The sequence below is a fragment of the Biomphalaria glabrata genome, chromosome 9 (genome assembly GCF_947242115.1).
Source record: "Biomphalaria glabrata chromosome 9, xgBioGlab47.1, whole genome shotgun sequence".
Taxonomy (NCBI): domain Eukaryota; kingdom Metazoa; phylum Mollusca; class Gastropoda; family Planorbidae; genus Biomphalaria; species Biomphalaria glabrata.
Genome location: NC_074719.1, coordinates 28,159,085 through 28,174,441, shown reverse-complemented (window position 1 = coordinate 28,174,441; position 15,357 = coordinate 28,159,085). Strand labels below are relative to the sequence as shown.

The window sequence follows — 15,357 nt, the reverse complement described above, 5'->3', positions numbered from 1 at the left end:
GTCTTATAACACCTGTAGAGGTAAGTCCAAGTCTTATAACACCTGTACAGGTAAATCCAAGTCTTCTGACACATGTTGAGGTAAGTCCAAGTCTGATCAAACTGTAGAAGTAAGTCTTATGACACCTGTAAAGTCCAAGTCTTATCAAACTTATTGTCGCAACTAATTAATTATTTGCATAGTTAATATATTAAAAAATTTTAATAGCGCCACATTTATCAATAGGCGATGACGTCATTTGTGATGATTTTTCTTGTGTACTAGTTGTCTCCCTTTGTCGCTTCAACGTTATTATTTCATGTGACGTCAAACTTTTCTTCTTGATCGTTTGGTAGACTGACTCCATCTTGGGCTGTAGAGCCAAGCTGTAACTTTGGAGTTCCTGAAGTATACTTGTGTTTTCGTTAATGGACAGCCTTAGCGTTGGCCTTGTTATATATTCTTGAATTATTTTGACCCCTGTTTAGGGTGAGTTTTATTTTCACATTGTAAAGTTATTCTTAATATGTATTTGGTCGCATTTGTATTTTATAATTAGATTAAAAGATTTGAGGATTAGACTAATATGTTATTTGTCTTTCTATAGGATATCATTTTTAGTATCATGACTTAAGTTTTCCTATCAGGTTTTCTGTCTGTCTGAGTTTCATGGGAAGACCACCTTGGAACTCTGACAAAGAAAACGGCCCAGAGGCTCTTTTTTCTATACAAACTCAATAGTTTTAAACTAAACAAGAAGATCCTTGAGACTTTTTACGGCGCGACTATACAAAATCTGGTAACATACGGAATAACTTGTTGGCACATCTAGAAAACATCATTAAAAAAGCATCAAAAATTACACTCACAACATTACCACATTTAAAGGAACTTTTTGAACAAAAGTGCCTAAGAAAAATCGAAAAAAATCTTGGAAGACAACGGCCGCCCGCTCCATCAGAACTACGTCAGGTCGTCGCGAAGTGGGCGACTGCTGTCAATCAAAACAGGAACGGAACGGTACAAAAACTCGTTCGTACCTCACTCGGTCTGACTCTATCACCGCCACTCATTGATCAGGGAACATGAAATGCACCAAGATACCTGTGTGTAGTCGCTGAATGAACTCTTTATGTTGTCTGTTGTATTTATGTGTATTTTTTCTGTTGTGTTGTCTTTATATGAGAAAAGAGTCCTTGTAATCAAAACAAATTTCCGTAAGGATCAATAAAGCAGTCTTAGTCTTAGTCTTAAATTTCAAGTTTTTGTTTTTTCCTGAGGTTCCTGATTCCAGATTGCGTATTTCTATATCCAGTCTGGATGTGACGTTGAGAGTTGCGGTGCTACCCTGAACTCTAGTTGTCTTCATAGTGGTGAGCATTCGTCTTGGTTAGAAGATTGTTACCGTTGGTATATGAAGTACATTGCACATAATTACAGAATCTTTGTCTTGAAATGGAATATTGATGAGGTCAATACTATCTCTTCAAAATACTATTTAGTATTTAATTTGAATTATATCATTATATATACTTATATTCATTTATTATTATCATTATTCATATATCAGTTCATTGTTTATATATCATTAGATTAAATTTATAGTTTTATTTAAATCATCATACACATCGTTTATTAGTTTATGTATAGCTGGGTGTGTGTAATGTTTCTGTTAAGCTGAACCTTGGGTCCAATAGTTTGTAAAGTAAAAGAAAATTATAAAGTAATTATAATACATACACACATTACAAATAATTATTACATTTAATACCTAGACACTTGAATATTCAGTAATTAAATCAACAAAGTCCTGAGACCTGTAGAGGTAAGTCCAAGTCTTATCAAACTGTAGAGGTAAGTCTAAAGCTTATGACATCTGTAGAGTTTAGTCCAAGTCTTATCAAACCTGTTTAGGTAAGTTCATCTTAAGACATTTGTAGATATATGTCCTAGTCTTATGACACCTGTAGAGGTAAGTGCAAGTCTTATGACACCTGAAGTAAAAGTCTTATGACACATGTATAAGTAAGTTCATCTTAAGACATTTGTAGAGATATGTCCTAGTCTTAAGACGCCTGTAGGGGTAAGTGCAAGTCTCATGAAACAGGTAGAGGTAAGTGCAAGTCCTATGACACCTGTAGAGGTAAGTGCAAGTTTCATGACACATGTAGAGGTAAGTGCAAGTCTCATGACACAGGTAGAGGTAAGTGCAAGTCTTGTGACACCTGTAGAGACACATTTCTCATGACACCTGTACAGGTAAGTGCAAGTCTTATGACACCTGTAGAGGTAAGTGCAAGTCTTAAGACACCTGTACAGGTTGGTACAAGTCTTATGCCACATCTGTAGAGGTAAGTGCAAGTTTCATGACACATGTAGAGGTAAGTGCAAGTCTCATGACACAGGTAGAGGTAAGTGCAAGTCTTATGACACCTTTAGAGGTAAGTGCAAGTCTTATGACACATGTAGAGGTAAGTGCAAGTCTTATGACACATGTAGAGGTAAGTGCAAGTCCTATGATACCTGTAGAGGTAAGTGCATTTCTTATGACACCTGTACAGGTAAGTGCAAGTCTTGTGACACCTGTAGAGGTAAGTGCAAGTCTTACGATATCCGTACAGGTTGATACAAGTCTTATGACACCTGTAGAGGTAAGTAGGTGACACCTTTATTGCTAAGTAGGTTCTATAGCACCTTTAAATGTCTTAAGAAATAAGTACAAAAATTATGACACCTGTAGACGTTAGTACAATCCACCTATAAAATAATTTCTTTTTCTTTCTGTTACGTTTTATATTGGATGAGACTCTTTAGACATGTAAACGACTAATCACAGTTTATAAATACTTTAATCTTTATTAACACTGAAAACACTTTCTTGTTCATATTCCTCCATTTCGGTCCTTCTTTCCTTTCAACACGCAATCGCACCATTTCACATTCACACTAAGATGCGCACGTAACACCCCCCCTGTTTAACAAGTTTGATGCACATCGAACGTCCAAAATACAAATCACTGAATATATTATCAGACTATTCCAAGTTTTAAAAAATCGGTAACATATAAAACCATAATGTAATAACTAAACAAAATCAAACACAATGTCATGTTAATACCAATACAATTCCAACATGGAATAACAATTATATTCATCACAATAATAACTGTTATTATGAACAATTGAAACAACTTCTGTTAGTATATATCTATAAGTAATCATATTTCTATTAATACAACTCCCCACTCATAATTTTATGCCTGTACAAAACACCATCATTCCAGTCGCAATCAAATAGTTAACAAACAAAGTCTATCTTGCTCCATGCATATTGTAACAACAATATTCAATTCATTACACATATATTTATTCATTGTAGAATAAAACAATAATTAGTGTCCATCATTCCTACCTTTTCTAATCATATCTATATAATTCTAACATTATTGACATGCCATCCTTTCCGCTTCCCTCCTTTGCAATGATGTCCCATTGTGATCCTACTACCGAATGTTCTAGCTCAGTGATGCCCAAAGTACGGCCCGCGGGCCAAATCCGGCCCGCGACGTGAGTCCATCAGGCCCGCCGAAATGTCGGCACAAAGTGTTGAAAATCCCCCCTTTTTCCAAAAAAAAAAAGTAAAAATGTATCTTTACTTACGTTACGGGCTTAGGGCCCTCAACATCTTTGTTTTATAAAGAAAGTGTGGCTAACAACATATAAACGACATTATGAAACAAATATGACGGCCTTCTTGGTTTGAGCCGCGAATAAAAGATTGTTAAAATAAGCCTAGAAATAGGAGGATTGATGAGTATATTTACCAAACAAAATTACTCCGTTGTAAAGCTAGCTACAATGTTGCTGATATTTTAAGTAGAGGAATGAAGCCATCTTCTGACTCGGGGAAAAAAAAGATAAATTTCAAATATCCCATTAATTAATGACGCACAGGATCTACAGGTTTCAGGTTAATATCGCCTACGTTTTGTTCATGTGGCCCGCGACACGAGTGTCGGAATAAAAATGGCCCGCTGGTCGAATTAGGTTGGGCATCACTGTTCTAGCTGTACTGTTTTCTAGGCTGCTAATATCCCTCTCTTTTCTCGTATACGCCTCTTCACTATTGTACCTTGAATCCTTAATTCTAATTAACTGTTGACACTGTTTTCTAATATGCCCCCTTCTCCCACAATTAAAGCATAAGATGTATGGACTTGTACGTATATATGTGGGTTTAAATCGCTTTCCCTGTACCACTGATTGCCTTACTTTACTTTGATTTGGACCCATTCCTATTGCATTGCTTTCTACCTTATCTGTTAATTCTTTCTTCTCGTGCTCTCTGCTACCCATGTCATCTGATGTATGAGATCTTATGTCTTCTTCCACATCCCCATTTCTACCTCGCGTAGACTTTATCCCATAATATTTCTTCCAATTCTCAATCTCCCTTACTGAACATATTTTCACCCCATGAATATTCCCAATAATTAAATCTATCTCACCCTGATCTACAACACAAGCTTCCACTGTCCCCTTAAAATACGGTGTGTCTATACTAACTTTAGCAATCGGTAATTGTACAATATTCCCATTAAACATAACACACTTCCTAGATTCGCCTGTATATTCATGGTCTTCCACTAAATTCTTATTCACTCCAATAATAGTGCTCCCTGTATCCCTGATGGTCTTGGCTGCCTTGTTCCCTACGAATGTCTGAAAAATCTCCAATGTTCCAGTATCAGATGACAATGATAAGCCTTGCTCTATTCTACCTTTCTCCCAGTCCTTTCTTTCATGTCTGTTTCCTTGATATCTTCCGTTGCGGCTATCATTTTGTCTTTCATATGTACCATTTCTATACTGTCTATCCTGTGTCTCCCTTGTTCTGTGAGAGTTATTCTGTGTCTCACATGTTCTGTTAAAGGCAACTATTTCTTCTATATCACTGCCTCTAGATAATTTCTTCTCGGGATGTGCCACTTTATAAGCCCTTATCAGTCTTACTATGTCTTCTATGGATTTCGGTTTCCTCTCCAACAGAAATATTTTTAATTCCTCCTGACACTCGTACATCACTTTGTCCAGCATGAGAAATGTCTTAAGACTGTCAAAGGTTTTTTCTACCTCAGCGGTTTCTATCCAGTTATCGAAATGGCTGCTCATTTTGTCCAAGAAGGTCTGCGGGTCATCCTCTGGTTCTATCTCACAATTAACAAACTGTTGGCGATAGAAAGCTTCTGTTTTCCCGAAAGTTCGAAGTAGTTGTTCTTTCACAATGCTGTAGTTACCCTGGTTCATACATATTTTTGAAGGCACCTCCGCTGTAAATGATCTCGACAATAAGAATGTCCATTTGTCTTCAGGGTACTCCAGTTCTCTCATTTCTATCTCGAACTTCTTCAAAAAAATGTCTATGTCCATTTTGTCTTCGTTGAATATCAAACCTTTATATTTTGCCAGTTTATTCCCTGTAGAGTCACTCTTTCTTTTATCATTCTCTTTTCCTTGGTCTGTTTTTAAATTTTTCTCTGCTGTCTCCTTTTCAAACGCTAATCTTTCTCTTTCAATGGCGACTAATTCATTTTTCTTTTCCCTTTCAATTGCTACTATCTCCTTATCCTCTTTCTCTTTTGTCCTCCTTATCTAATCTCTCCTTTTCTTTTTCTCTTTCTCTTTTGTCCTCCTTATCCAATCTCTCCTTTTCTTTGTCTCTTTCCATCGCTAATCTCTCCTTTTCTTTTTCCCTTTCTCTTTTGTCCTCCTTATCTAATCTCTCCTTTTCTTTGTCTCTTTCCATCGCTAATCTCTCCTTTTCTATGGCTAATCTCTCCCTCTCCATCAACCTTTCTTGTACGTATTTTCTTAGTTCTGCCCCTTCAAGCTCCAACAACCTTCCCTCTTCCTTCAACGCTGCTACCTCAGCCTTGTCCGCCATAGTCGATTGCTAATAATAATAATATCGAATCGAATGTTCTCTCTAGATCTAGACTTTACTATCTCTACTGTCTGCTGACAGGAGATCCCCTGTGTATAGAGGGATACGTGGGTTTTACCTTTGCGTTGGGCGCCACTTGTTACGTTTTATATTGGATGAGACTCTTTAGAGTCTCTCTAATCACAGTTTATAAATACTTTAATCTTTATTAACACTGAAAACACTTTCTTGTTCATATTCCTCCATTTCGGTCCTTCTTTCCTTTCAACACGCAATCGCACCATTTCACATTCACACTAAGATGCGCACGTAACACTTTCTTTTGTTGTTGTTTTGAATGTGACTTATTAGCCAATAATGTATTCCGCAGCTAAAAAATGTTTTAAATTCATCAACTGTTGGTGAATGAGATTGTGAAATTGACTTTAGTGCCTAAGTTTTACTGAGTACCAGACTTCACTAGGAAAAGTCCATAAACTGTTATGACTCACAAAACTTGGGTGTCAACTATTATGTACAGAAATGGTTAGATTAAGTCAACATTTGAGCTGAGTAGTTGTGACGAGATTTTTAGACTGCCAGCTGACAACGATACTTTTGAGGCTGATCGTCACGATGTGCTGGTGGATGTTACGATGAGATTGTTTGACCAGACAATTTCTGATGCTCTCATTTTGTACGCTTTGCTCGATTAAACAAACTTTAAATTCTCCAACAAAATCTTGATGCCGGAGACTCACAAGTATAAACTCAACACAGAAATCTTCTTTCAATAAATACAAAGCTTTAAGTCTGAAACGTGGTCACGCCTTAATAATATACACACTACATAGATGTACAATGCCATTGAAATGTATTATGTTTCGTGACATAATGGTGTACAGTTTTAGATTTTGGAACTGGGTCCAAACTTTGGTTTCATATAAATCAACATAACATAGGCAGGTCTGTGTGTGTGTGAACATGTTTTGCGCTGTGTGTTCTTAGTGTCGTGTCATGCATGTGTGTATGTTTATGTGCGTGTATGACTAGAATATGTCCATGTTCTAATGCACATGTGTATCACACAGCAACCGACGCCTTCGGCTCGCCTTGTTCCAGTGACAACGACTGTAATCTGGAAAACACAATCTGTGTGGACAACATGTGTCAGTGTGATGCTGGCTGGAGTTATTCCCAAAACACTCTTCAGTGTGTTAATTGTAAGTCATTAGTCCTTGACATTGGTAACTTAGTACACTCATTTTAAACTCTTGTTAGATCTGACCATACCGAGACTCTGGGAACATTTGACCATATTGAGTCTCATAGAAGATTTGAAAAAACTGTTTCTTGACACTGCAAAAATGTTTCACCTGTTAGTATATACAATTTTACCGAAATTGTATAGTTTCATTTAATTCTAAAAGCAATGAGACCTATCTAAATGAAGTTAATTTAATTTTAAAAGCAATGGGATCTATCCAACTTAAATTGATTTAATTTCAAGAGAAATGAGACCTATCCAAATTAAGTTAATTTAATTTTAAGAGCAATGACACTTATGCAAACGAATTTAATTTAATTTTAAGCGTATCCAAATTAAGTCCAGAGTAAAACAAGAACTAGATCTTCCCCGTAGGGGTATGTTACACGGTTAGCTGATCTGCCTAGGATGTTAGGGGTATGTTACACGGTTAGCTGATCTGCCTAGGATGTTAGGGGTATGTTACACGGTTAGCTGATCTGCCTAGGATGTTAGGGGTATGTTACACGGTTAGCTGATCTGCCTAGGATGTTAGGGGTATGTTACACGGTTAGCTGATCTGCCTAGGATGTTAGGGGTATGTTACACGGTTAGCTGATCTGCCTAGGATGTTAGGGGTATGTTACACGGTTAGCTGATCTGCCTAGGATGTTAGGGGTATGTTACACGGTTAGCTGATCTGCCTAGGATGTTAGGGGTATGTTACACGGTTAGCTGATCTGCCTAGGATGTTAGGGGTATGTTACACGGTTAGCTGATCTGCCTAGGATGTTAGGGGTATGTTACACGGTTAGCTGATCTGCCTAGGATGTTAGGGGTATGTTACACGGTTAGCTGATCTGCCTAGGATGTTAGGGGTATGTTACACGGTTAGCTGATCTGCCTAGGATGTTAGGGGTATGTTACACGGTTAGCTGATCTGCCTAGGATGTTAGGGGTATGTTACACGGTTAGCTGATCTGCCTAGGATGTTAGGGGTATGTTACACGGTTAGCTGATCTGCCTAGGATGTTAGGGGTATGTTACACGGTTAGCTGATCTGCCTAGGATGTTAGGGGTATGTTACACGGTTAGCTGATCTGCCTAGGATGTTAGGGGTATGTTACACGGTTAGCTGATCTGCCTAGGATGTTAGGGGTATGTTACACGGTTAGCTGATCTGCCTAGGATGTTAGGGGTATGTTACACGGTTAGCTGATCTGCCTAGGATGTTAGGGGTATGTTACACGGTTAGCTGATCTGCCTAGGATGTTAGGGGTATGTTACACGGTTAGCTGATCTGCCTAGGATGTTAGGGGTATGTTACACGGTTAGCTGATCTGCCTAGGATGTTAGGGGTATGTTACACGGTTAGCTGATCTGCCTAGGATGTTAGGGGTATGTTACACGGTTAGCTGATCTGCCTAGGATGTTAGGGGTATGTTACACGGTTAGCTGATCTGCCTAGGATGTTAGGGGTATGTTACACGGTTAGCTGATCTGCCTAGGATGTTAGGGGTATGTTACACGGTTAGCTGATCTGCCTAGGATGTTAGGGGTATGTTACACGGTTAGCTGATCTGCCTAGGATGTTAGGGGTATGTTACACGGTTAGCTGATCTGCCTAGGATGTTAGGGGTATGTTACACGGTTAGCTGATCTGCCTAGGATGTTAGGGGTATGTTACACGGTTAGCTGATCTGCCTAGGATGTTAGGGGTATGTTACACGGTTAGCTGATCTGCCTAGGATGTTAGGGGTATGTTACACGGTTAGCTGATCTGCCTAGGATGTTAGGGGTATGTTACACGGTTAGCTGATCTGCCTAGGATGTTAGGGGTATGTTACACGGTTAGCTGATCTGCCTAGGATGTTAGGGGTATGTTACACGGTTAGCTGATCTGCCTAGGATGTTAGGGGTATGTTACACGGTTAGCTGATCTGCCTAGGATGTTAGGGGTATGTTACACGGTTAGCTGATCTGCCTAGGATGTTAGGGGTATGTTACACGGTTAGCTGATCTGCCTAGGATGTTAGGGGTATGTTACACGGTTAGCTGATCTGCCTAGGATGTTAGGGGTATGTTACACGGTTAGCTGATCTGCCTAGGATGTTAGGGGTATGTTACACGGTTAGCTGATCTGCCTAGGATGTTAGGGGTATGTTACACGGTTAGCTGATCTGCCTAGGATGTTAGGGGTATGTTACACGGTTAGCTGATCTGCCTAGGATGTTAGGGGTATGTTACACGGTTAGCTGATCTGCCTAGGATGTTAGGGGTATGTTACACGGTTAGCTGATCTGCCTAGGATGTTAGGGGTATGTTACACGGTTAGCTGATCTGCCTAGGATGTTAGGGGTATGTTACACGGTTAGCTGATCTGCCTAGGATGTTAGGGGTATGTTACACGGTTAGCTGATCTGCCTAGGATGTTAGGGGTATGTTACACGGTTAGCTGATCTGCCTAGGATGTTAGGGGTATGTTACACGGTTAGCTGATCTGCCTAGGATGTTAGGGGTATGTTACACGGTTAGCTGATCTGCCTAGGATGTTAGGGGTATGTTACACGGTTAGCTGATCTGCCTAGGATGTTAGGGGTATGTTACACGGTTAGCTGATCTGCCTAGGATGTTAGGGGTATGTTACACGGTTAGCTGATCTGCCTAGGATGTTAGGGGTATGTTACACGGTTAGCTGATCTGCCTAGGATGTTAGGGGTATGTTACACGGTTAGCTGATCTGCCTAGGATGTTAGGGGTATGTTACACGGTTAGCTGATCTGCCTAGGATGTTAGGGGTATGTTACACGGTTAGCTGATCTGCCTAGGATGTTAGGGGTATGTTACACGGTTAGCTGATCTGCCTAGGATGTTAGGGGTATGTTACACGGTTAGCTGATCTGCCTAGGATGTTAGGGGTATGTTACACGGTTAGCTGATCTGCCTAGGATGTTAGGGGTATGTTACACGGTTAGCTGATCTGCCTAGGATGTTAGGGGTATGTTACACGGTTAGCTGATCTGCCTAGGATGTTAGGGGTATGTTACACGGTTAGCTGATCTGCCTAGGATGTTAGGGGTATGTTACACGGTTAGCTGATCTGCCTAGGATGTTAGGGGTATGTTACACGGTTAGCTGATCTGCCTAGGATGTTAGGGGTATGTTACACGGTTAGCTGATCTGCCTAGGATGTTAGGGGTATGTTACACGGTTAGCTGATCTGCCTAGGATGTTAGGGGTATGTTACACGGTTAGCTGATCTGCCTAGGATGTTAGGGGTATGTTACACGGTTAGCTGATCTGCCTAGGATGTTAGGGGTATGTTACACGGTTAGCTGATCTGCCTAGGATGTTAGGGGTATGTTACACGGTTAGCTGATCTGCCTAGGATGTTAGGGGTATGTTACACGGTTAGCTGATCTGCCTAGGATGTTAGGGGTATGTTACACGGTTAGCTGATCTGCCTAGGATGTTAGGGGTATGTTACACGGTTAGCTGATCTGCCTAGGATGTTAGGGGTATGTTACACGGTTAGCTGATCTGCCTAGGATGTTAGGGGTATGTTACACGGTTAGCTGATCTGCCTAGGATGTTAGGGGTATGTTACACGGTTAGCTGATCTGCCTAGGATGTTAGGGGTATGTTACACGGTTAGCTGATCTGCCTAGGATGTCTATTTTATGTGACCTTCTTTTGGTTTCCCAATCTTGTGTTATGACCACAGTCAATAATGCGATAATAATATAGCATGTTATAATAGTTCTTTTATAATAAAAAGATCAAAGCTATCTAAGGAAAAGAACTCCACATTTACAACTATAACTCTTATTAATGTAGTAACTATTTCTCTTTTTCGATATCAAAAGAAATAATGAATTAAATTAAGTGAGTTGATGTGTTTAAAGTTAATATAGTACTAAAATGACCTATTAGCAGTTGATCTACTTGTAATTAAAGATATTATTTTACTTAAATCATCTATTAGCTGTAGGCATTCTTGTGATTAAAGGTATTATTTTACTTTATTTAATGACCTATTAGCAGTATGCTTTCTTGTGATTAAAGGTATTATTTTACTTAAATGAACTATTAGTAGGCTTTCTTATCTTATCTTATATAATACAGACGTTACTTCAAAAAAGAAGATGATTACGTCCTACGCGTCATGCATTTAGTCATGCATGCTAACCAATGATTTAAATTCTGTCAAGTCACTGGTTTTCCTGGCTAGCTCAGGCAACCCATTCCATGCTCTAATAGCACTAGGGAAGAAGGAGTATTTGTACAAATTTGTCCTAGCATATGGGACGAGGAATGTGCCTTTATCTCTTTGTCTTTCAGAGTATTTTATTAAATTTTGTTTTTGTATTTGAAGATTATGATTCAGTGTTTTATGTATAATTGCTACTTTACTTTTGAGTCTTCTGTCCTGAAGGCTTTCTAAATTTAGTGATTTTACTAAAGGTGTTACTCTAGTCAAATGTGAATATTCGTTTGTTATGAATCTCACTGCTCTATTTTGTGTCTGTTCCAGTTTCTTAATGTTTTCTTGAGTTGAGGGTCCCAAACGGAGGATGCATATTCTATTATTGGCCTAACCAAGGTTAAATAACATTTTAGTTTTATGTTCTTATTTGATTTATAGAAATTTCTTTTAATAAATCCTAATGCTTTGTTTGATTTTTTTATAGTTTCATCAATATGTGGATTCCATGACTGTTTTTCATTTATTATAACGAATAGGTATTTTGCGTTTTTAGTCTGTGTTACTGGTTTGCCACTAATAAGATAAGTGGAATTAATTTGTTTTAAATTTTTTGTTACTCTTAACAACTGACATTTTTCTGGGTGGAAAGACATGATTCCCATTTCTGTAATTCATCTAATTCTCTTTGTAAAATATCTGTGTCCTATGTTGTTTTTATTGTTCTATATATTATGCAATCATCTGCAAATAATCTAACTTTTGTTCCTGAAGTAATGCAATTTGGTAAATCATTTATGTAAATTAAAAATAGTAGTGGACCCATTCTTGTTATTAAAGGTTTTATTTTATTTAAATGGCCTATTAGCAGGAGGCATTTTTGAATAAAGTTGTATTATTTTACTGAAAGGATCTATTACCTGTTGTCCATCTTGATATTAAAGGTATTATTTTACTTAAATAACCTATTAGCAGTAAGTCTTCTTGTGGTTAAAGGTATTATTTTACTTAAATGACCAATAAGTAGTAGGATTACTTGTATATTTCTATTTCTCCAGGGTGTGAGCAATACGGGACAATGTTCACAAAAATAAAACAATCCTCCATCCAAGACAAGCAGCTGATTACACTGACCGCTCCTCAATATATCACCGCCAGTGGGTGTGGTCAGGCCTGCGTGGACTTTGCCTTCTTTACTTGCCGGTCTTTCGAGCTGGACACCACCTTTGGGCGCTGCTACCTGCACTCGAACAATCCGTTACTGTTAAGCTTTCTGGACTTCTTACAATTCAATGACTCAATAGACTATTACCAACGAAGCTGTGCCTACGTTTAGCCTTGACCTTCAAGACAAGAATATTGAACATTCGTGTTTTGTTTTTGTGAGATTTAGTTTGTTACCAATGGGCTGTGTGTGTGTGTGTCTGTGAGTCTCATTTCATTTCTGTGGGCTGTGTGTGTGTATGTCTGTGAGTCTCATTTCAGTTCTGTGGGCTGTGTGTGTGTGTGTCTGTGAGTCTCATTTCATTTCTGTGGGCTGTGTGTGTGTGTGTCTGTGTGAGTCTCATTTCATTTCTGTGACATTTGAGTACGGGTAGAGGAGCGTTTCATTCTCTCTCAGTCTCTCTGTATAGATTTGTATTTCTTCATCTGTCCCATAGTCTCTTTTGACCTATGTGTTTTATAGATTAATATCATCCATATCTACATCATTGGTTAGTGGCATGTCCTCAGTCAAGTCAAGCAGTGACTCTGTCTCTCTTTATCTACATCATTGGTTAGTGGCATGTCCTCAGTCAAGCAGTGACTCTGCCTCTCTTTATCTACATCATTGGTTAGTGGCATGTCCTCAGTCAAGCAGTGACTCTGCCTCTCTTTATCTACATCATTGGTTAGTGGCATGTTCTCAGTCAAGCAGTGACTCTGCCTCTCTTTATCTACATCATTGGTTAGTGGCATGTCCTCAGTCAAGCAGTGACTCTGCCTCTCTTTATCTACATCGTTGGTTAGTGGCATGTCCTCAGTCAAGTCAAGCAATGACTCTGCATCTCTCTATCTACATCATTGGTTAGTGGCATGTCCTCAGTCAAGCAGTGACTCTGTCTCTCTTTATCTACATCATTGGTTAGTGGCATGTCCTCAGTCAAGCAGTGACTCTGCCTCTCTTTATCTACATCATTGGTTAGTGGCATGTCCTCAGTCAAGCAGTGACTCTGCCTCTCTTTATCTACATCATTGGTTAGTGGCATGTTCTCAGTCAAGCAGTGACTCTGTCTCTCTTTATCTACATCATTGGTTAGTGGCATGTCCTCAGTCAAGCAGTGACTCTGCCTCTCTTTATCTACATCATTGGTTAGTGGCATGTCCTCAGTCAAGCAGTGACACTGCCTCTCTTTATCTACATCATTGGTTAGTGGCATGTTCTCAGTCAAGCAGTGACTCTGCCTCTCTTTATCTACATCATTGGTTAGTGGCATGTCCTCAGTCAAGTCAAGCAGTGACTCTGTCTCTCTTTATCTACATCATTGGTTAGTGGCATGTCCTCAGTCAAGCAGTGACTCTGCCTCTCTTTATCTACATCATTGGTTAGTGGCATGTCCTCAGTCAAGCAGTGACTCTGCCTCTCTTTATCTACATCATTGGTTAGTGGCATGTTTTCAGTCAAGCAGTGACTCTGCCTCTCTTTATCTACATCATTGGTTAGTGGCATGTCCTCAGTCAAGTCAAGCAATGACTCTGCATCTCTCTATCTACATCATTGGTTAGTGGCATGTCCTCAGTCAAGCAGTGACTCTGCATCTCTCTATCTATATCATTGGTTAGTGGCATGTCCTCAGTCAAGTCAAGCAGTGACTCTGTCTCTCTTTATCTACATCATTGGTTAGTGGCATGTCCTCAGTCAAGTCAAGCAATGACTCTGCATCTCTCTATCTACATCATTGGTTAGTGGCATGTCCTCAGTCAAGCAGTGACTCTGCATCTCTCTATCTATATCATTGGTTAGTGGCATGTCCTCAGTCAAGTCAAGCAGTGACTCTGCCTCTCTTTATCTACATCATTGGTTAGTGGCATGTCCTCAGTCAAGCAGTGACTCTGCCTCTCTTTATCTACATCATTGGTTAGTGGCATGTCCTCAGTCACGTCAAGCAATGACTCTGCCTCTCTTTATCTACATCATTGGTTAGTGGCATGTCCTCAGTCAAGTCAAGCAGTGACTCTGTCTCTCTTTATCTACATCATTGGTTAGTGGCATGTCCTCAGTCAAGCAGTGACTCTGCCTCTCTTTATCTACATCATTGGTTAGTGGCATGTCCTCAGTCAAGCAGTGACTCTGCCTCTCTTTATCTACATCATTGGTTAGTGGCATGTTCTCAGTCAAGCAGTGACTCTGCCTCTCTTTATCTACATCATTGGTTAGTGGCATGTCCTCAGTCAAGTCAAGCAGTGACTCTGCCTCTCTTTATCTACATCAGTGGTTTCCAAACTTTTTTGTCTCGTAGACCCCTTGCCATGTTTTCTGGTTTTCGGTAGACCCCCTGCTTAACTTGTATTGCAATTTTTGCAGATTTATAAACTCATTTTTAAAACTAATTTATAACTGTAGTGAGTCGAAGAGTGAAAAAGTAATTGAAAGCTACACCAAAGGTTACAGAGATCTATCTTTTTTGACTGATAAAATTTAAACCAAAAAATAAATAAATATGTATTGCTGGATCACCAAACACACTAGAAATGTTGTTGTTTTTTTTGCATGTTCATCATTCGTTATTACGGTTATTATGTTTCATATAGAAATATTTTGTTCTATGAAGTAGTCCTTCAAACATTAAATATTTTTTAATTAATGAATTTGCCTTAAATATCATTTTAAAAGTTTTCGAAAAGAGCAGTTTCTAGTGTGTTTCTTGATTTTTCACATCTCGCTCAAATATTGGGCTCGCGGAGCTGTTTTCACTAACATGAGAAGGGTCAAAGATGAGTTACTGGTGCCTAAATCAGTAAGCT

The 15,357-nt window shown here is 39.1% G+C and overlaps 1 long non-coding RNA gene across 2 annotated transcripts; it reads left to right on the top strand.

Moving 5' to 3' along the window:
• Nucleotides 1-345: 345 nt before the first annotated feature.
• LOC129928268 (uncharacterized) lies at nt 346-15,197 on the top strand. Of its 2 annotated transcripts, none has more exons than XR_008779854.1 (4): nt 346-468; nt 1,260-1,450; nt 6,994-7,125; nt 12,411-15,197. It is a non-coding gene; the product is annotated as an uncharacterized LOC129928268 (long non-coding RNA). The 2 variants fall into 2 exon arrangements; XR_008779853.1 differs by having other exon boundaries at nt 355-468; nt 1,295-1,450.
• The last annotated feature ends 160 nt before the right edge of the window (nt 15,198-15,357 follow it).